Source organism: Sceloporus undulatus, chromosome 2 (genome assembly GCF_019175285.1).
Source record: "Sceloporus undulatus isolate JIND9_A2432 ecotype Alabama chromosome 2, SceUnd_v1.1, whole genome shotgun sequence".
NCBI classification, from domain to species: Eukaryota; Metazoa; Chordata; class Lepidosauria; order Squamata; family Phrynosomatidae; genus Sceloporus; species Sceloporus undulatus.
In genome coordinates, this window is record NC_056523.1 from 2898559 (window position 1) to 2921278 (window position 22720).

The 22720-nt window shown below is 45.9% G+C and overlaps 1 pseudogene; it reads left to right on the forward strand.

Moving 5' to 3' along the window:
- Positions 1-33: 33 nt before the first annotated feature.
- Positions 34-20019, forward strand: LOC121923052 (annotated as a pseudogene).
- The last annotated feature ends 2701 nt before the right edge of the window (positions 20020-22720 follow it).

Here is a 22720-nt window from a genome sequence, read left to right on the forward strand (position 1 = left end):
GTGTGTGGAGGGAGGGAGGGAGGGGGAGAAGGAATCTCCTCTCTAGAGATCTTTCTGGGGGAAGGCAGGAAGGAGGAAGAGGAAGGTAAGGAGGGGGAGAGGAAGGACCCCTAAATCCCCCCCAGGAGGCTCCCAAGAATGTGATGCGGCAGCGAAAAAGGCCAATGCGATTCTAGGCTGCATCAATAGAAGTATAGCAGCCTTATTTTATTTTTCTTAAAGACCCCGCTCTCTTTCGGGGACAAAGGAGAGGTTTGCAGGAAGACAAGGAAGCTGTGCTTCATGGCCATCTGTCAGGGATGCTTTGATGGAGAGTTCCTGCATGGCAGAATGTGCTTGGACTGGATGGCCCTTGTGGGCTCTCCCAACTCCTATGATTCCTAAAGAGGGGAGAAGAGAAGACGGGCAGGAAGAAGAGGGAGGGGGAAGGAAAGAAGGGGAGGGAAGGGGCTGCAAAGGACCCCAAATTTACTTTTTTCCAAGGAAGGAGAGAAGGAGGGAGGGAGGTCATGGCTGGAGAGGTTGGGGTTGGAGGGTCTCCTGCTGGGAAGGAGAGTTATTTGAGTGAAAAAGCAATGTGAAAGGGGCCTAGGAGTTCAAGTAGACCACAAGTGGAACATGAGTCAACAGTGTGATGCGGCAGCTAAAAAGGCCAATGCAATTCTAGGCTGCATCAATTGAAATACAGTATAGTGTCTAGATCAAGGGAAGTAATAGTGCCACTATATTCTGCTCTGGTCAGGCCCCACCTGGAATATTGCGTCCAGTTCTGGGCGCCACAATTCAAAAAGGACATTGAGAAACTGGAGCGTGTCCAAAGGAGGGCAACTAAAATGGTGAAGGGTCTGGAAATCATGCCCTTTGAGGAACGACTCAGGGAGCTGGGGATGTTTAGCCTGGAGAAGAGAAGGTTAAGAGGTGATATGATAGCCCTTTTTAAATATTTGAAGGGATGTCATATTGAGGAGGGAGCAAGCTTGTTTTCTGCTGCTCCAGAGACTAGGACCCGGAGCAATGGATGCAAGCTCCAGGAAAAGAGATTCCACCTCAACATTAGTAGGAACTTCCTGAGAGTAAGGGCTGTTCGACAGTGGAATGCACTCCTTCCTCGGAGTGTAGTGGAGTCTCCTTCCTTAGAGGATCTTAAACAGAGGCTGGATGGCCATCTTAAGAGGAAGAAGGATGGGCAACAACAACCTCCTACTTCAGCTGAGGAGCAGAGGGAGGGACTGGTTGGCAGTGCTGTCCAATGCCGCTGCCTCCACCCAGCTACACAGGTCTTTCTGTGGCTGGACAGGTGAGGCAGAGGGAAGCAAGAGCTGGCAGGGCTTTCCACTGCTGCTGCCACCACCACTCCCACCCCACCTCAGGTGACACCAACCCTAGTGGTTAAATCTTATGGGTAATCCCAACTAGAGGGGTTTGAGGTTTTTTTCCCCTAATGAAGAAGGAAGGGACCCAACAGAAGAGCTTTTTGTTGTTCTATGCTGTCAGGGTGGTTCCAACTAAAATGACTTTGTGAATGAGAGACTTCCAACAGACCCTATTATTAACAGGGTCAACATTTTGGCTTCTCTGAGTGTGCACTTTTTCCCACTTTATTGATCATCATCAACTTTTCTAGTGAGTTGTGTCATCTCACAATGTTTCCAAAATTCAATAGCATTAATTTAATTATTTTGTCTCCTAGGAAATATTCTGGCTTGTTTTGCCCTCAGAGCCATTTAATTGACTTTTTAATGGTCCATAGAAGAATATATAAATGTACACACTTGTAAAACACCTTCAATTGTACTTTCTGCAGGTGCTCAAAGGTCCAAGATGGGCCTGACTGGTCTCCAGACTTTGGACAGAGGAGACCTATGCTGAATTCCACCTCCATGGAAGAAACTGCAGGAAAGATGCCCTTGGAACAGGTGAACATTCCTTCCCTCCTTCTATGTGATGGATCCATTGAAAAGGTTATGCAGTGGAGGGCAGCAAACATTTGATATCAAAGATGGTAGGATTCCCCCAATGTTCTTAAACCTCCACTTCTCCCAAATTAAAACATTGTCAGTTTCAGATGCGACTGATGGTCAGATGTCATCCTCTCACCTGCCATGTTGCTCAGTTGATCAGTGCTTCCTGCTGTCTTGCCCTTGCTCTTTCCCCAGCAGGTCAGGGCCTGGGGTGGTGCAAGGCAAGCTCAATGCTTGCCCTGCAGGGACCCCTCGAGCCTGTCGCTAGGGCTTGCTCTATATCTAATATGAAATCCATGGCTTTTAGACAGGGTTGGTGTCATCACAATTCCCCACTACCACACAATCCTGTCTTCTTTGACCCAACACCTCTGTGGGTTTTTAAAGGGCAGTAGCGTGGATGGATTTCCAAATACAGGCCAAATGGATAGTTGAACAAGAATAAAAGTTTATTTTACAACAGAATAGGCAAAGGTAACTTTGACATTAAGTTGTTATTATGTTTTCCTTGGTTACATATATACAGGTCTGGTTTTATCTCTCTAATAATAACTCCGCCACACAGGCTATACTATTGCTCAAGAAATTATGTAACCCAAACCCCTCTTTTAGAGTTTGGCTACACTGAGTCTCTCTTCTCTAGACTCTCCCAAAACGAATACTGTCCCTCTCTGGACAAATCAGTTTCCTCACTAACTATCCCCTCAGGACCTATTGGAACTCAGTCCTTTCTTGGACTCTACGGTTCACTCCCTCTCTAATCCTAACTATCTCCCCCACTGAACTCCAGCTTCAGGATTCCAAACCCTAACTGACTCACCCCAACTGCCAAGCGGAATCTTCAAACTCCTTAGCCAGCACCTGATTGGCTTAGGGTCTCTGGCTTCTGATTGGCTGGTTTGTAAGTCAGTTCGTCACAGACAGGGGCAGCTGTATCAGGCAAGTGGTCTTCAGCCATCATGAAAGGCAGAAATTGCTAATTGTTTCATTTGTTATTCTTATGTATTTCCTGCCAGGGACGGGAAAAGGTCCTTGTGATATTCTTTGATTTGTGTGTGCTACAATAATTAAACACATTTGCCAAATTAACAGAAAGTAAAGGTAGTGGAAATCCAAATTATCTGCAAGACACTAGACTGGGAATTGTTGCCCTAGGCACATGCTAGTTAATGATTGGGAGGGTATAAATGGAAAAGCTCCCTTTCCATGAGAAAGCTAGTTCATCCGGGAACCAGGTTATAGCCCTCAGGCACTAATCTTCAAGACACAGGAAGTTAATGAAAACAGACAAGGAGTTATTCATACATGTCTCCCTCTGTCTATATTATGAAGCAATTCAGTCCTGATGGGGATGCACCATAGTTTCCCTCCACATCTGATGATTCTGTCTCCAAATAAGGGCTGCTTTTTGTTGTAGGTGACCTTTGAGGATGTGGCTGTGCATTTCACAGAAGAGGAATGGAACCTGCTAGATCAGAACCAAAGATTTTTGTACCATGAGGTCATGATGGAAAACTACAAGAATGTGTCTTCTCTAGGTAAGAAACTTGAATCCATTGCCCTTCCTAAGCAGAGTGAGGGCCTTTTCACACTACATAAACCATGAATCTATTTAGCTGCTATGGCAACAACGTGGGGTCGTGGGATTTGTAATTTAGTGAAGAACTAGAGCTTTGTCTGAGGATTCTAAATACTGCTTCCAAATTACCAGTCCAGGATTTCATAGGATTTTGTTATGGCAGTTAAAGTGAAATCATAGCTTCGTAACTGTATACAGTATAGTGAAAGGACCCTTATTGCTTGCTGAGGCAAGACTGAGGTTTTTTTGTTTTCCTTTCTCATCCAGTAGAGACTCAAACATTTATTTCACACCAAAATGGTGAACATAGTTCTCTATCTGATAACCGTGTTGTGGACTGTGATGATCATTGGGCTCCAAGCAGCCAAACAGCACCTTTGGCCCTTAGCCCCAGCTAACCTAAGCAAGCAACAACTGAGCTAAGGCACATGTATAGGAGTATAGAGACAGCAGATACTTTTAAGAAAATATTTATTTTAACTAGACAGAACAGAACAATAAGATATCATTCATGCAAGGCCTCTTGGCCTTGCAGGTACAGTATGCATAATTGAAAGATGTTCATTTCAGGCGAGCCAATGGATAAAAATAACAAAACCCTAAACGCTCTAGCTAACACATTCCTAAACTACTCATACAGAGATGGAATCTGCATTCCCTGATGGGTTTTTGGATGTGAAGAGCTGGCCCCCTTGCCTCGCTCAAACCACATCCTTGAGGCCTGCTTTCTTGCCACAGGCCCAACACTGCAACTTTCCCAACAAGCTAGACTCACACTGAAGAGACCCACTGCAGACATTGCATTGTCTCAGAGGCCTTTTATAGCCCTCTGTTTTAAAATTCTGAAAATCCCAAGTCCTGTTTAACTGATTGGCCAGTTGGGCCTTACATCAGCTGCGATGTAAGCTCTCGTTAGCATGTACCTCCCCCCAGTCATTACATGGACAATTTTGTGGTCTAGTATTTTTTAAATAAATGTATTTGCAAAGCTTCTCTTGAGCTGATGTTAACTGTGAAACCATACGCCAAGGGATGAGGTTCAGCTTTATATATCTCATGGCAGTTAATATCATGTTCTTTCAATGATAAATGTTATTTTCAATGATAAAAACAAGCCCCATGTCCCTCTGCGGCCAGACCTAGTCTTCTTTGTTCACTTCTTTCCCCAACTTCACTTCCATCTCCAAAGCCTGAGCTCATCTCCCACACAGAGCAGTAGGAAGTTCTGGGGATGATGGTGTCAGATTCTCAGGGATGGAAGGAATAGGATTGCTTTGCCAGGTCATCACATGACTTGGGCTTGCTTGCCTGGAAAAATACTCATGCCATTAACTTGGCCACCATAACGTTTTATAACAAGGATAGACCGTGCAGATGGCTGGTGGCCACATGGGCATTCTACAGAACTACTGTGTCAGAAGCTATACACTATACTTATAGCCCTATTACCTCATTTTCTACTATTGGAGTGTTAATAAAAAAGAGACCCAATTTTTCTTTAAAACAAGATGCATACTCCACACTTCGTTTCCAAGCAGAAGCATATATCTCTACCTGGAAACAAGTGCTGTGTGAAAACCCTAGAATTTATCTGGGAATAACAAGCAATAATAATAATCACTTCTAAATCCAGCAACAACACAATATTTAAACCATGGAAACCAGATTGCTTTTGAACTATTGATGAGGCCTACTCCAGTAGATCTGATTTAAAAGATGACAAGGCTTAATCTACTTCACAGATGGAAATAGTTTTGTGCAAAATGGAATCAGCTATGCTGTGAGCTTTAATACAAGGTGCATGTTTCCTGCAGCGTGGGTTTCCATGTCTGAGCAAGGTTTTGAACCCTGGGCTCCAGAGTCATAGTCCAGTGCTCAAACCACTAAACTATGCTGGCTCTCATGCAGCCCCCTAATTCTGAACAGTTGAAGACCTTTATTTGAGAGGCTCTTTGTTGCCTTACTGAGATCTGGGTCCCAATCCTGGTCATCCATTAAGTTCTCAGGTGACCTGGAATTGTAACTCCCTTCCTGAACCTTTCATATAGAAGCTTCTGTCATGGTTAGTTTGATGGAAGGAAACTCTAGGAATCATCAAAGCAGGGCCAGAAAGCAATGGCTTCCAAGGCAGTTGTTTGTCCCCAGGTCCTTCTTTCATATCAGGAGCGGAGGGGAGGAGAAAACACAATAGCCCCTCTTTCCCTGAAGTTGTTTTTCTTTTGGGAAATTGAGCTTGCTTAGCTACATTGTTGTTCCCAGAAATTCTTCCTCACTTAATGCTGGGATTCAGTTTTGTCTTTGCTTCCTGCTTCACAGGAGATCACTGGAGGAAGATGGATGTATGCGCCAATCTGTATCTTATAAGTTGCCAGAGAGTCCACATACCAGGGAAGGCATATAGATGGCAAGAGCATGAGAAATATTTTGTTTATAATTCACATCTTGTGAACTCTACCAGAGACCAAACACAAAAGAAATGGTACAGATGCCAGGAGTGTGGAAAAGGATTTCCTTGCCATTCAAAACTTGTCACTCATCAGAGAGTCCACACAGGAGAGAAACCATACAAATGCCAGGAGTGTGGAAAATGTTTTGCTCTCAAGTCAGACCTTTTGAGGCATCAAAGCGTCCATACAGGAGAGAAACCTTACACATGCCAGCAGTGTGGGAAATGTTTTGCTCATAAGTCACACCTTGACAGTCACCTGAAAGTTCACACAGGAGAGAAACCGTACAAATGCCAGGAGTGTGGAAAATATTTTGCTCAGAAGTCAGTGCTTGTGAGTCATCAGAGGGTCCACACAGGAGAGAGGCCATACAGATGCCAACAGTGTGGAAAATGTTTTGCTCGGAATTCATTACTAGTGACACATCAGAGAGTCCACACCGGAGAAAGACCATATAATTGCCAGCAGTGTGGAAAATGTTTTGCTGACAAGTCAGACCTTTTAGGACATCAGAGAGTCCACACGGGAGAGAAACCATTCAGATGTCAGCAATGTGAAAAATGTTTTGCTGACAGGAGAAATCTTTTGAGGCATCAGAGAGTCCACACGGGAGAGAAACCATTCAAATGCCAACAATGTGGAAAATGTTTTGCTGAAAAGTCAACTGTTTTGTCTCATCAGAGAATCCACACTGGAGAGAAACCATACAAATGCCAGCAGTGTGTGAAATGTTTTACTGACAATTCAGAGCTTTTAAAGCATCAGAGAGTCCACACAGGAGAGAAGCTATACAAATGTCAGCAATGTGAAAAATGTTTTGTTGACAGGCCAAATCTTTTAAGGCATCAGAAAGTCCACACAGGAGAGAAACCATACAAATGCCAGCAGTGTGAAAAATGTTTTGTTGACAGGCCAAATCTTTTGAGGCATCAGAGAGTCCACACGGGAGAGAAACCATTCAAATGCCAACAATGTGGAAAATGTTTTGGTTACAAGTCAGCCCTTGTGACTCACCAGAGGGTCCACACAGGAGAGAAACCATATATCTGCCAGCACTGTGGGAAATGTTTTGCTCACAAGTCAGCAGTTGTGACTCATCAGAGACTCCATACAGGGGAAAAACCATTCAGATGCCAGGACTGTGGTCAATGTTTTCCTCGGAATTCACAGCTTTTGAGGCATCGGAAACATCACATTAGAGAGAAAACATAGACATGGCAGCAGTATGGAAAATGTTTTCTTTTGGCAGGCAACCTTCATACATCTACCTAAATTGTGTCTTGAAATCTCTGTCATGATCTTGGTTTTGCTGTTTGTGCTTCACAGCTTATAATTTTAACGTATCTTGCATTTTGGCTTTGATCTGCCATTGAAGGATCAGGCAGGCAGGGGGAATGTATGGTAGGGCCCCCCAGATAGTAAAATAGTCTTGTTTTTGTTATTTTTCTTTGGAAAGTGACTTTTTCCAGGCTGGAAGCCTTCACAGGTACATATCACTGTATATTCTATCTTGGACATTGTACAGATATGCAAACTTACATAGCCTGTCTGGGGAGCTTGGGGCTCACCAAACACAAAGCAGAGAGGGGAGAGGGAGTGGCAGATACAAATGAAATTGAAGTTAGTCAGCAGCAGAAAAGAAAGAGGCAGAAGAAGACAGTCACTTTATGTCTCGGTTTTTCTTGGTGATTCTCTCTTTTTGTCTCTTTTCTAAGCCTGAGTGACTGGGCTAAGAGGAGGAGATGAGGAGATGTGTTGCTGGTACCCTTGTTCACTGCCTCCTTCCTGTAGCAAGAGCAAGAACAGCTGGGGGTAGGAGTGGGTCATGGCGAAAGCATCAGTAATCGTTGTCAGAACCAACAGTTCTGAGTTCCAATGTTCACTCTATCAAGCTTTGAAGGTGAAACAGAAGGCTTTTATTGCAGACATCAGAAACAGCAACTATCAGAACCACTTATTATTATATAGCGCTGTAAAATCACACAGCGTTGTACATACAATCAATTAAAATAGATAAAACAAACCTGCCTATGGCATACATTCTACAAAAATAATTAAATATAATGCATATTAGTACAATATGGTAAGAACTAAAGATCCACATAAGCCCCCCCACACAACATAATAAAGGCAGTTGCACCAATAAATTCTACCCACATACTTCAACCCATTCCCATGACAACCTTCTAACAGTTCCCCATCTCCACCCAGTAATTTGTAAGGAACTTTAAAAAACCATTTCAGCAGTCAAATCAGAAATACAGTCATACCTCAAGAAAACAAAATATACACACATGACCGCTCTGTCTCCTCATTTCTGCTGTGTGGAATTCCTGCTAGACCAGGGGTAGGCAACCTTTTTGAAGCCGGGCGGCCGGGTTGCTGTCCCTCAGAAAATGGGGGGCCAAAAGCCGGAGGAGGGGGAGTTCCACCCTCTGGGGGTGGGGGGCACAATGCCAGGGGTGGAGCTTCCACCCTCTGGGCGGATTCCACTCTCCGGGGGCGGGCGTTCTTGCTCCCTTTCCCAAACCTCCAGCTGTCTTGAGAGACAGCTAGAAGTGGGGGGGGGGATTGGGGAGGGAGTGGACAGGCGCGTGCCTGTTCCTCCTGCCTTCCTTGGCCCCCAGCTGGCTCTCAGAGACAGCTGGGGACCAGTAAGGGCCTCCTGTGAGGGGCAGGAGCAACAGGCGCGTGGCCCCTTGCTCCTTTCCTCGGGCTTCGCCAGGCCTGAGTGTCCTCCGAAGGACACCTCAGGTCGCCAAAGCCCTGCGGGGGAGGAGGGGGGCGTGTGCCCCCGCCCTCTCCCTCCTTGGTCCCTTCCTTCGGCGCCGAACGGGCTCCAAGGGGCCCTTTTGGTTGAAGGGAGGGAGGCCGAAGGGAAGGGCTTGGGCACCCGTCCCAGGCCTTCCCTTCGGCTCTTCTCCTTCAGCCAAAAGGGCTCCAAGGGGACCTTTCAACCCGAAGGGAAGGGGCTGGGCACGCCGCCGTTCTTGGGCTCCTCCACAACCCTTTGCATTCCAGATCTCTCTCTCTGGAGGGAGGTCTGGGGCTGCATGGGCTCGCTGGGCCCCGGAGTGGCAGGCTGCTCCTGGGCTCCTCAATGGCCCTTGCAGCCCCAGGCCTCTCTCTCCCGGAGGGAGGCCTGGGCTGGCTGCATGGGCCTCCTATAGGCCCGCTGTGGCCCCTGGAGCCCTGCTGGGAGGGCTCCGGCGACCACAACGGGGCTCCTACAGGCCTGGAAAGAGCTGGCAGGGGCGCTGAGGTGCTGGAGGGCTCCCTCTCTTCCGGCCCCGTTGGGCTCCTTCCCAGCCTCCGGAGGCCAGAAGGAGGCCGGCGGCCCCCCAAAGGCCTCGCGCAAGGCCTTTGGCCTCTCACATGAGTGGCCTTTGGACCTCTCTCGCGCGGAGGGAGGGAGGGCCGGTGGCCCCCCAAAGGCCATCGCACGCTTGTGTGAGAGGACCTTTGGCCTCTCACGCGAGAGGCCAAAGGCCCCATGTTGAGGGGCCTGGTCCTGCCGCTTATTGCTGCCGGCGGCGGGGGCCGGGGGTTGCCGACCCCTGTGCTAGACCTTGGACCTGCATTTAATGATTCTTACCTGCCATAAACCCTGACCCTGGGGACAGTTATTGGTTATTCTGTATGCATCCTGCTTTTGGATAGCTTGACTTGCCTAAAACTTTGCTTATTGTTTGTTGTGAACTGGGCTTCTTCTCTCTGCTACTGATTATTGCACAGCTGCTGTCAGCACTTGGCTGCCTTCCCAGAAAGTTTTTCCTCCCTCACTTCTAAACTCGTGTGTATATATACATATATGTGATTGTCTGGTTTTATCAGGTCTGGCAGGTTTTGTTGTTCTTCTTGTAAAGTACCATTTACACTGATGCCACTATAGAATAGTGATGGATACTGTCCCCACCCTGTCAAAGAAGCAGAGGATGGCCCAACCTTTTCCCATCTCAGCAGCATTTGTGTGATTTTAGGATCTTCTTGGTATGCTGAATGAAAAGGAACCTGCAGTTGAGTCATGGGTTTAAAGTACGAATGCACCGTTGGCTTTGTTCATGCCTTCTCTTTAACTTAAGTGCATACAAAACCTAATTCCTCCACAAACTCAAATCACTGTGCAATGCTGGATATTTCTGACGGAGGTCTACAACAATTTGCTTATCATCTTCTTCTCCCCAGTTGCTGGGATACCAGGGCTCGCCTCCACTCTGCTTTGCTTCTACCATCTGGCTAAAAGCAAGTAGACTAAACTTAATGTTCCTTATTCTGTTTCTGTCATAACTCATCCTCTGGATGAATCTGACAAAAAGCAGGTGTATGTCATAAGTCACCCACCCAGGAAGACCCAGCTGAGGTGGAAGAAAGGGCAGTCAGTGTGTTCAGGAATCTAAATTCCTGCCAGTTGAGGTGTGTGCAGACAGGGCACCTACTTACCACTGGGAAATCCATTCTTGGGTGGTAACAAAATGTTTGTGAAATAAAATACACTTATGTGGAATAAAGCAGCCTGTTGCAAACTGGAACCAGTTCCTAGAGTTGAGGGTGGAGGGACAACACACTTGGGCAAAGGTGGGGGGGGGGGAAGGATCACGGGGAAAAAGGAAGAAATAGCTTGCCACCGTCCCCAAATTAAACAAATTTTGCCCTGTTCCCTTGGTCACAGATGCAGATGGAGTGTGAAGGAGGGGTCAAGCGCCTCACCACAAATGCAAGCTTGTGTAGCAACAAGAACAATGTCTGCACTTGTAAAAAAAAGCGTGCCTTTTGATGATGAAGCTTCCAGGGGACTGGAAATCTGTTACTGGTGGTCAAAGGAGTTTTGGGTGATAACAGGGGGATCACACTTCTCCCCAAATGAAAACATTTCCATTAAAAAGTCCACTCTGGGAGGAAACACAATCAGGTCTAAACCCCTTTGCAGCAACAGGCACAGGATGCGGGTAGACTGACAAACTTGGATGCGCCACACTGCAGGGAGTGTTCCACCAAACTCGGTCATTAATTGTGCCAAGCAATGCCTTCAAGCTTGGCTTCATTCTAGAAAACATCCTCTAGCAGAAGAGAATAAATTGGTCCCACTCTTTCTTATTATCCCTGTGCTAAAGAGCTGCGATGCTCACTCCCATGTGCTTCTGGGAGGGTGAGAAGACCTTCCTTCCTCCATGTTCTGCAGGGTTCAGCCAGCCTGGAAAACCACCCAAATATTTAGAATCACCCTGAGAATAATGAATAATGGAGTGTGTTCAAAGAGGGGTGAGTAAATATTTAAAGGTCTTGGGAAAACCTGAACATGAGTCAACAGTGTGATGCGGCAGCTATAAGGCCAATGTTGATTCTAGGCTGCATCAATAGAAGAATAGTGTCTAGATCAAGGGGAAGTCATAGTGCCACTCTATTCTGCTCTGTCAGGCCCACCTAGAATATTATGTCCCAGTTCTGGGCACCACAATTCCAAAAGGACCATTGGGGAAGACCTGGAGCTGTCCAAAGGAGGGCGCACAAAAATGGTGAAGGTCTGGAAACCTTGCCCTATCGGAGGAACTACTTAGGGGAGCCGGGGATGTTTAGCCTGGGAGAAAAGAATGTTAAGGAGGTGATATGATCGCCCTGTTTAAATATGTGAACGGATGTCCTATTGAGGGGAGGGAGGCAAGCTTGTTTTCTGCTTGCTCCAGAGAACAGGACCCTGGAACAACGGATGCAAGCTCCCAGGAAAAGAGATTCCACCTCAACATTGGAGAACTTCCTGACAGTAGGGCTGTTCGACAGTGGCAACAACTCCCTTCGGAGTTGTAGTGGAGTTCTCCCTTCCTTGGGGTCTTCAAGCAAGGAGGCTGGATGCTTTTGATTTGGGGATTTCCTGGCATGGCGAGACAGGGGTTGGACTGATGGGCCCTACTGGTCTCTCTTTCCAACTCTACATCTTTCTGATTAAGAGGCTCCTCGCTTCCTCCTCCCAGGAGCAGCCAGAATGGATTCCTAGAGGGCAGGAATGTTTTAAAGCTGGGGAGCCGCCCCTTTGACCTCATTTCCGGTGGGAAGGGAAGGAGGAGGAGGAGAGAGGAGGAGGGAGGAGTCTTCTCTGATAACTTTGTCGAGGAAGGTAAATAAGGGGGGGGGCTAAATTCCCAAGAAAGATTCAAGGGGGGGGGGGGAATTTCTCCTGTGGGGGGGGGGGGTTTTGGGGATGTGGGGCGAGAAAGGAACCCTTCTCCCCCCCTCCCTCCGAAAAAAAGCCGGGGCTCCTCCATTGGGGGGGGGGGGGCAGGGAGGGATTTTGGAGGGCTGGTCTCATGGGGGGGGGGTCTTTTCCTGAGGGGCCTGGGCTGTGGCCCAGGAAGGAAGAGGGGAGGCGGAGGGAGAGGAGAGGAGAGAGTAGCTCGGACTTCATGAGCTTTCTATCGCCCTTGTCTTTCTTTTATCCCCCTTTTAAGGCCGGGAGGGAGCTGGGGATTGTGTTGCATTTTAAATGTGTAATGTATTTCATTGTTATGCTTTGTCTTTTGTAACCCGCCTCGATCACTACGGAGAGGCGGGATATGAATTAAAGTTGTTGCTGTTGTTGTTATTTCTGCTCCCAGAGGCAGGAAATGGAGGGGATCCTGTGGGGCTGAGCGATCGGGTTGGGTGTGTGTGTGTCTTCCTTGGGGCTGAGAGGGGGCTCTTCTGACCAGAATGGCAGGGAATGCAGCTTCAAGGGGGAAGAGAAGCAGAGGGAGGGAGGGACTCCCCCCAAGCGCCTTCATCCTAGAAAAAGGGGGGCAGACGGAAGGGCAACATTTTTCTCTGCCATTAGATTTAATGGGTCTTCAGCATCCAGGGATTTTGGTATTTGGGGGCTGGTGGTGGTGTCCTGGAACCAAATCCTTCCTGAGGGCTCACACAATCCCCCCCCCCCATACACAAAAGGCTTGGAGCCTTGCTCCGGCTTCCTCCTCCATCAGCCTCTTCCCTCCTCCTTCTTCTCCTTCTCCCTCCCCCCAGGAAACTCCTTTTTGCCTCCCTGTTTCTAGGAACATGGGGCCATGTGGGGGTTTCCTTCTCCCCTCCCTCAAAATCCCCAACCCTCCCCCCTCCTTCTAAGCTGCATTCCCTGCCAGGCCTGGCCATAATGATCATGAGCCTCCCTCTCAGCCCCACACAATCCCCACCATTCTCTGCCTCGGGGAGAAGATAATCTCTCCCCTTCCTGCCCCTTCCCTTTGGTGTTGCCTGAATGCAAAGCATCCCCACCTCCAAAAATACTCCCTTGCTTTGAGGATCCCTCTAGTTTTCTTTCCCATGCAGAGATCACTCATGGTGGGGGTGTGACAGAGAGGGATCCTTCCTTCCAACATATTGGTGGGCTGAAGGGAAGGAAGCTTTGGAATGAATCCCCTCTACATTCACCACATTTTGCTTTCCAGGAGGTGGAAGCTCTCCCTTTCCAAAGTAACCTCCAAAGTCATATATCCACACCTGGCCCACAGGTTAGGGGAGGAGAGCCAACAACTTTGAATGCAATACAGTCAGCCCTCCTTATCCACAGATTTTTTTTTATCCACAGACTCAAGCATCCACGGCGTAAAAATAGTAAAAAAGTATACAGTCTGCCCTTCATATTCATGGCCTTGAGACTCATGGTTTCGATTATTCATGAGGTCAAGTCCACTAATGTGGCCATTCCTCCTCCCTTTCCCTGCCTGATCCTTCAGCAGCCCAGGGAGAGATCAGGAAAGCAAAGGCAGGAGGTGCCTTGCAATCCCCCACACCTTTCTCCTCCCCAAGACTTTCCTTGGGCTGTCTAGTGAAAGGATGGCAAGGCAAAGGGCCTTGGAGGGGCCAAGGCACCTCTTGCCTTCTCCACCCCAATCCTCTCCTTGGGCTGCCCAAGGAAAGGAAGGCGAGGAAAAGGGTCTTGGAGGGGCCAAGGCACCTCTTGCCTTCTCCTCCCCATCCTCTCCTTAGGCTGCCCAAGGAAAGGAAGGCGAGGAAAAGGGTCTTGAAGGGGCCAACACACCTCTTGCCTTTTCCACTCCTATTCTCTCCTTGAGCTGCCTAAGAAAAGGAAGGCAAGGAAAAGGGTCTTGGAGGGGCCAAGACACGCTTCTTCCCACCAATCCTCTCCTTGGGGGCTGGCCCGAATGAGAAGATAGGAGTGGAGAAAGGGTCTGGAGGGGCCAATGGCACCTCTGCCTTCTCCTCCCCATCCTCTCCTTAGGCTGCCCAAGGAAAGGAAGGCGAGGAAAAGGTTCTTGAAGGGCCAACACACACTCTTTGCCTTTTCCACTCCTATCCTCTCCCTTGAGCTGCCTAAGAAAAGGAAGCGAAGGAAAAGGGGTCTTGGAGGGGCCAGACAACCTCCTCCTTCATCCACCCATCCTCTCCCCGCATTGGGCTGCCCAAGAAAGGAAGGCGAGGCAAAGGGTCTTGGAGGGCCCTACGCACCTCTTGCTTTCTCCTCCCCTTCCTCTCTTTGGGTTTCCCAGGGAAAAGCTCAGGGAGGCAAAGGGTCTCGGATGCATCTTAATAGAATGATAGAATCATCGAGTTGGAAGAGACCCCAAGCGCCATCCAGTTCAGCCCTCTGCCATGCAGAAACTCTCTATCAACGCACCCCCGACAGATGGCCATCCAGCCTTTGTTTAAAGACCTCCAAAACCTCTTTTCCTGTAGCTTGTATCCTTTGCTCCGGGTCCTCGTCTCTGGAGCAGCAGAAAACAAGCTAGTGTTAGCTCCCTCACTACCCTGAACAGCTTTGCCGGACGCGACTCCGCGGACACAATACGTGCAGCATAAAACAAGTGTTTAGCTGCACTTATTGCCACTCCATAAGCCTTCAAAAGAGACTACTTTGGACTACCCTCTCTAGTCCTCATCCCTCAGCAAGGGATGTTCAATGGGTCCTAGGCCTCATGGCGTCTGTCTGTCATCTACTTAGCCCACATGAAGTTCAGACCTCTTCAGAACTGGTTTCTGTCGATATTCACCCACCTTTGCTACCAACAATCCATGAGACAAGCCTTCCCTGCATACATGCGGGCCTCGCTTCATTGGCGCATGGAATGTCCTTGGGGAAATGACATTTCAGTTCCCCCAGCCTTCCAGGATAGTCATCACAGATGCATCCATGACAGACTGGGGAGTCCACTACGGAGACCTTTGTGTTCAAGGACACTAGTCTCCTACCAAATCACAAATGTACATCAATGTCTAATTTACAAATTGTAAGCCGCTCTGATAGCCTTGGCTGAAGAGCGGGGTGTTAATAATAATAATAATAATAATAATAATAATAATAATTCCCTTGAATTCTGGGAGTCATTAAAGCATTCAGAGCTTTCAAGAACCACCTTCATCATCAGGTAGTTCAGTTGTCACAGACAATACCACCACTGTCTGCTACATCAGCAAGCAGGGTGACACACACTCTCAGCCACTTCTCCGCCTTGCACTAAAGCTCTGGAGATGGTGCACCATCCGCTCCATCCATCCTGTTGCAGTCCACCTTGCTGGATTAGACAATGTCCTAGCCTAGCGGATGCTGTCAACCACAACAAAGCCTTCCAGCAGCAATTGACCCTGTCATCCAAAGTATTCAGACTCATCACATCCCATTGGGGGACCCTGCAGGTGGATCTCTTTGCTTCCCCAGAGAATGTGAAATGCCCACTCTTTCGTACCAGAGCAGGGAGAGGTCAAAATCCCTAGAGGACGTCTTCCTCTTGGACTGGACAACTTGCTTCCTCTATACCTTTCCCCCTCTCCCACTGGTGGGGAAAGAAGTGATCAAGTTGTCAGAAGACAGTTTGGGCACAATCCTTGTGGCCCTGTACTGACCAAGACAACCCTGGTTCGCTCCCCTGCTCCATCTCTCCAAGGGACACTACCTCAAACTCCCAGACTGGTTGGACCTACTCTCCCACCAATGGAGAAGCCCTTCACCCGGATATACACAGCCTTCATCTAACAGCTTGGAGGAGCCGACGTTAACCTTTCCTGAGTTCTTGAGGGTTCTTCCCGCCTCACGTAAAGACTCTACCTATTTCTATAAATGGAGACATTTTTGTGTCTTTGCTGAAGCATGTTCAGAACTTCCTTTAACTGTCCACAGCCCTGCATTTTGTGCTCCTACAGGACCAAGGTCTAGCCTTCTCTTCTCTGAAAGTCTGCCTTTCTGCTATAGTGGCTAATCAACCTCACGGCTCACCCTCTGCTAACCTCTTTATCTCTCCAACAGTGAAGAGATTCTTCGGGGGGCTGCACCACTTATACCCTCCAGCTCCTCCCTTAGCACCATGCTGGTCACTTTCTTCGGTGCTCACTCAACTTGCCAGACCTCCAGTTGAGCCTCCGGCGTCGACCTCCCTCAGACTAGTGTCTTTTAAGGTAGCATTCCTGGCTGCTGTCACTCAGCCAGGAGGTCCTCAGAACACACTTTTCTACCTTCTGATGAACCATACTTGGTCTTTCACAAGGACAGAGTAGTCCTAAGAGCAGATAATTTTTTTCTCCCTAAGGTGGTCTCCTCCTTACACCTGTCTCAAGTCATTGCTCTCCTTGTCTTTTACTCAGACCCATCTACCCCTTTGGAGAAAACTATGCAGTCTCTGGTTGTTCGCCAAGCTTTGGCCTTTTACATTCAACATTGCCAACCAGCAAGCAGTTGATTTGTTATGGTGGACCTAGGAAAGGCTAGGACACCACATCAGCCCCTTTTTGGAGGTCTGCATTCTATCACTACACTTCCCACTGTGAACCTCCACCACCCCCCTCTCACCCCCCCCCCCCCCCCCCCCCCCCCCCCCCCCCGGTATCCCAATGCCATCTAAGGACTGCGCAGGAATTTTTGTCATGTTCGTTAGGCCCCTCCTGTCAGGAATAAATCTGTAGATTTTTCCTGCCATGTTTTGGAGTTCCAGAACCCTGGATTTTGTTTTAAGTTTATTTCATTAAAGTTATGTTATACTGTGGTGATGCTTATGGGCCTTGTAGTCAAAGGCGAAATTGAGGATTCAAGCTGGATATGGTTGGCCTTACAACCACCTTGGGACATCTGGCCTGGTCAGGGCTGGTTTGCCAGGCCATGAGTGATGGGCTATGAAAAGAGTTCATTGATGATTAAAATTGCAAGATGAATTGCCATGGTTAAGTTGTTTGTTGAGTTACTTATATACCATAATTGTGTTGAAATATGCTGACAGGCTGTATTGTTTATGATTAGTTTTATTTGAGGTTTATAACAATGTTTTAAGAATGTTAATTGCTTTGTTTGATTGCCACAAAGCCTAGAGTGACCATGTATTAGAATCAACCTGAATTATATGTGCCTTTAAAATGTATAGATGGAGTATATAACTGAACGTATTGAGAGAAGCCAAATGAAGAGCTGCCCAAATTATTTCTATTTGTAGGGAAACGCTTTCAGAATCAATGGGTTCTGATTAAGAAGTGCTGTCATTTTTCTTCTTTTCAGCTTCCAGTACTCTGAGGAAGTGGCGGTGTATTTCACCCAGATCAAGTGGGATATCCTAGATCAGGGTGATTGGGCTGTTTACAAGGAAGTTAGGATGAAGCATGATGCCAAGGTGGCCTTTCTTGGCAAGGAGCATCCTTCAGAATTATCCTTCAGTGGATAATTCTTGAAGGGACTGCAATCTGTAACTGATGCAGTTAACAGAGGACATTGATCCAAATGGAATAGACATTCCAGGCTGAAAGGAAAGGGAAGAATGTTTGATAAAAGCAGTGATTGGTCTTGATCCCAATGAGATCCTGAGTTTCTGTGTTCAACTTCTAATGAGATCTTCTACTTTCCCAGGCAGGTAATGAGCAGAAAGAGAAGGAGAAATATGTGGAGCCCTCTATGGCATCATGAGAACCAGCCAAGATGATTGTGGAGGAGTTTGAATGTCAAAGGGGACTGAAAAGGAAAGAGGGAAACCTACTGACCCCATGGGAAAAACTATAATGGAAAAAAAGGATAAACTGTTCTGTTTGTGGAAAAATATTATGTTGTAAAATTCACTTCAACATGCATTGCAAAACCCACCTAGAGGACAAACCATATGAATGTATGGAAGGTGGAAAGAACTTCAGTCAAACTGGACACCTTCATTCTTATCAAAGAACCCACATGGGAGAGAAACCATATAAATGCATGGAATGTGGAAAGAGCTTCAGTCAGAATGCACATCTACAATTACATCAAAAAACCCACACAGGGGAGAAGCCATATAAATGCATGGAGTGTGGAAAAAGTTTCTCTCAGAGTGCACATCTACGTTCACATCACAGAACACACACAGGGGAGAAACCATATAAATGCATGGATTGTGGAAAGAGTTTCAGTAGGAAGGGAAATCTAGAGACACATCAAAGAACTCACACAGGGGAGAAACCATACAAATGCATGGAATGTAAAAAAAGCTTCATTGAGAGTGGAGCTCTCCGTTTACATCAAAGAACCCATACGGGGGAGAAACCATATCGCTGCATGGAATGTGGCAAGAGCTTCAGTAAGTCTGGAGGTCTCAGTTCACATCAAAGAACCCACACAGGGGAGAAACCATATAAATGTATGGAATGTGACAAGAGCTTCAGTCAGCATGGAGCTCTGCATTCACATCGAAGTACTCACACAATGGAGAAACTGTATAAATGTATGGAATGTGGCAAGAGCTTCAGCAAGAAAGGAAATCTACATTCACATCAACGATCCCACACAGGCGAAAAATCACATGCATGCATGGAATGTGGAAAGACCTTTAGAAGCAATGGGCATCTACGTTCACATCAAACAACTCACACAGGGGAGAAACCACATAAATGTATAGAATGTGGAAAGGCCTTCTCTCATAGTAATACATTACGTTTGCATCAAAGAGCCCACACAGGAGAGAAACCGTATAAATGCATGGAATGTGGAAAGAGCTTTTCTCAGCTTGGAACATGGAAAATGCACCAAAGAACTCACACAGGGGAAAAACCGTATAACTGTGTGGACTGTGGAAAGAATTTCTCTTTCAGTCAAAATTTACATTCACATAAAAGAACCCACACAGGGGTGAAGCCACATGAATGTAAAGAATGTGAAAAGACCTTCTCTCATATTCAGAATTTACGTTCACATCAAAGAATTCATACGGGGGAGAAACCATATAAATGCATGGAATGTGGAAAGACTTTCTCTCATAATAATAATTTACATTCACATCAAAGAACACACACTGGGGAAAAGCCATATAAATGCATGGAATGTGGAAGGAGCTTCAGTCAGATTTCGCATCTAAATTCACATAAAAAAACCCACACAGGTGATAAACCATATAAATGCATGGAGTGTGGGAAGAGCTTCTCTCGTAATGACGGTTTACGTTTACATCAAAGAATTCACACAGGGGAGAAACCATACAAATGTATGGAATGTGGAAAAAGCTTCAGTGGGAGTGGTGATCTCCGTTCACACCAAAGAACCCACACAGGTGAGAAGCCATATCAGTGCATGGAATGTTTTAAGAGATTCTCTCATCGTCATACTTTACGGTTACATGAAAGAACACATACAGGGGAGAAACCATATCAGTGCATCAAATGTGGAAAGTATTTCAGGCGGAATGCAAATCTTCGTTCACATCAAAGAACTCACACAAGGTAGAAACCGTATCGGTGCATGAAATGTAGAAAGACCTTCAGTCATAGTGGACACCTACTTTCACATCAAAGAACCTGCATGGGGGGGGGGGGGGCGAACCATACTAATGCATACAACATGGAAAAATTTCAGTAGCAGTGGCGGTCTACATTCCCCTCAAAGATCCAGAAAGAGGAGAAGCAATATAAATGCGTGGAATGTGGGAAGATCCTCAATGATTGCAGAATATTGAACATCAAGTAACCAGGATGGTGTCTTGATGGTGATATAATGAATGTATTAATGTTATAATTAAAATATCAAAATAAGAAATTGGATAAAAAGAAAATCAACACACCTGAGATGTGGTGATGGAGAAGAGTGCTAAGAATACCAAGGGCAGCCAAAAAGACAAACAAATGGGTCCTTGAATTTGACTTAGAATAGAATCATAGACCTCAAACCTTAACACTCTCTGGAAGTCAAGATGATTAAATGAAGGTTGTCATACTTTGGCCATGTGGGGAGAAGGTGTGACTCATTAGAAAAGATAATAATGGCCCAGTACACACCACCAGGAAGCAGTATCCTTGTAGCGATAGTAGGGCTCAGGAGCGTGCACCAACCGCACGCTCCCAGGCCCTACTACATGCAGGTGGTGCCATTATTGCGCAGCACTGCCCACATGGGGGCATGTCTGTGACGTGTGGGTATCTGAGTGCCCATCTTTTTTATAAAGTTTATTGAATTTAAAATAAAACATTCATGCATACATTCTAACATACAATCACAAATAAAACATACAAACTTACAACCATTCTTCTTCCTAATTCTTGCAATCTTCCTAACATACATTTGACTTCCTTCTCCTTTATTCGCTGTTTGCTTCACATCAAAATAAAAGTGATTTTCTTTCTTCATTTTATCTCTTATGGCTTCACTCAATCACCTACATGTTAATTAACCAATGAGAAACTGATAAGACTAAATGACCTGATCTGTATTTATTTGAGAAAATAAATCTGATACACTTCTATTCGTTAACAAGGATAATAAGATACTGTTCCCCATTGAGTTTATGTTCTAGGTTATTCCCATTTACAATTATTCCATTCATAAATATTTCTCCTTATATACATGAACTATTAAGCGTTCCATGTTTCTTTGAGATATTCCGTCACAGGTTTCCAAATTTGATCCACGCCACACCCCTCTTCTCCTCTTAACACCAATGTTAATTTGTCCATCTCTATTGCCTCATAGTTTGATTAGCCAGTCTTTTTTTTTTTTCAGGCATTTTTTCATCTTTCCATTTCTGCGCCAAGGTTGTTCTTGCTAAAGTGACCGAGTAAAATAAGATTTCACCATATTTTTTCTCTATATTCTCATCAAACATATTTAGTAGATACATTTCAGGCTTTTTCTGCATTGGAGTCTTCAGTATTTCAGACAAGGTATCATTAACCATATTCCAGTATATCCCAACTTCCTTACATGACCACCAACAGTGAAAGAAAGTGCCAGGGTCCTTTTTGCATTTCCAACATAAACTACTACTATTTTTGTAGATTTTAGAAATTTTTTCGGGGGTCAGATACCAACGGTCAACATTTTTATAATAGTTTTCTCTAATTCGTTGTGATGCTGTGTATTTCGTTACGTTATTCCAAGATTTTTCCTATTTTGCCAATTCTAAGCTATAACCAATGTTTTTTGTCACCTTATCATCTCTTCTTTGATTGCCTCCTGTTCCAAACTTTCTTTTAACAAGATCCTGTAAATTTTCCCAATTAACCCTTTAGTCACAGAAACAAATAGTTTGAAGATCTCTGGTTCTTTATCTTTTCCCATAAACTCAAAACATTTTTATCCAATTGAAATCTTTCAAAAATTTGTCTGTATGGGAACCAATTGATTATATAGCCTTCCCTTGCTAATTCTTCCTGGGATTTTAACAGCGTCTTTTCTATTACCTTTTAGGTAATTTTACTTTATAAGCCAATTTTCATCTTGTATGGTTTCCCTCCTCTGTGAAGCTTCCTGTGGAGAAACCCAGTCGGGTATTTTTGGTATCAGCCGTTTCCTGTACCTTTTCCAAACATCCATCAGTGAGTTTCTGATACAATGGGTATTGAAAATATTGTTAATTTTCTCCTTACCGTACATGAGGTAGGCATGCCGTCCGTAACGGAGGCCTTCACCTTCTATAGCCAACGGGGAGTTGTTTTTGAGAGTGAGCCATTCCCTCAACCATACAAGACGACAGGAATCATAAGATAATTCCAAATTTGGAAACCCTAAGCCACCATTTTGTTTCCTATCCTGTAATACCTTTAATCGAGTTTTGGGCTTTTTCCCTTCCCAGATAAAAGATGAAATTTCTTTGTGCCAATTCTTGAATATTTTCCTTTTGATCGTTATAGGAATCATTTGAAAATAAAAGATTAATTTAGGTAATATACACATCTTTATAGCAGCCATCCTGCCAAAAATTGACAGCTTCAGTCTACTCCACCTAGACATGTCCTTTTTGATTTTATCCCAAACAATTTTGTAATTTTTATCAAATAGATTTATATAGATAGATTTAGAGGCTGTACAGACAATCGTTATGAGCCAGCATTGGGTTGGAATGGGGGGCATAGCGGCCGCACACCCTGACTCCACCCCAAAGTGGCATTACGCTGCCCACCTGACCACACGGCAGGCAGTGTTGTGACGTTCCTGCAGTGTAGCATTTGTACACACTGTACTGAAGAAACGCCAAAAAACTGCTGCCAAGGCAGCAAGGGTGCCCTTTTCCCAGCACTAAAGGATGCAGCTTTCTGCTGCTCCTTTTTGCACTGAGAAGCAGTGGGGTTGTGGGTGTGGTGTGCAGTTACCATGGCCCCAACCTAGTGAGCAAAGGAGTGACAGCTGCAAGCTGCTCCTTAGCTGCCGTCTGTTTCCCCCTCAATCAGGGCAGCCACAGCCTTGAATCTACAAGACCTAAGCAGATCAGCAGAAGATAGAGGGCTTGGAGATATCTCATATAGAGGGTTGCCATGAGTCAAGATTTACTCAAGGGCAGCTAACAAGAGAAATGCACATCAGTCAGATAACTTTCTGAGAAACA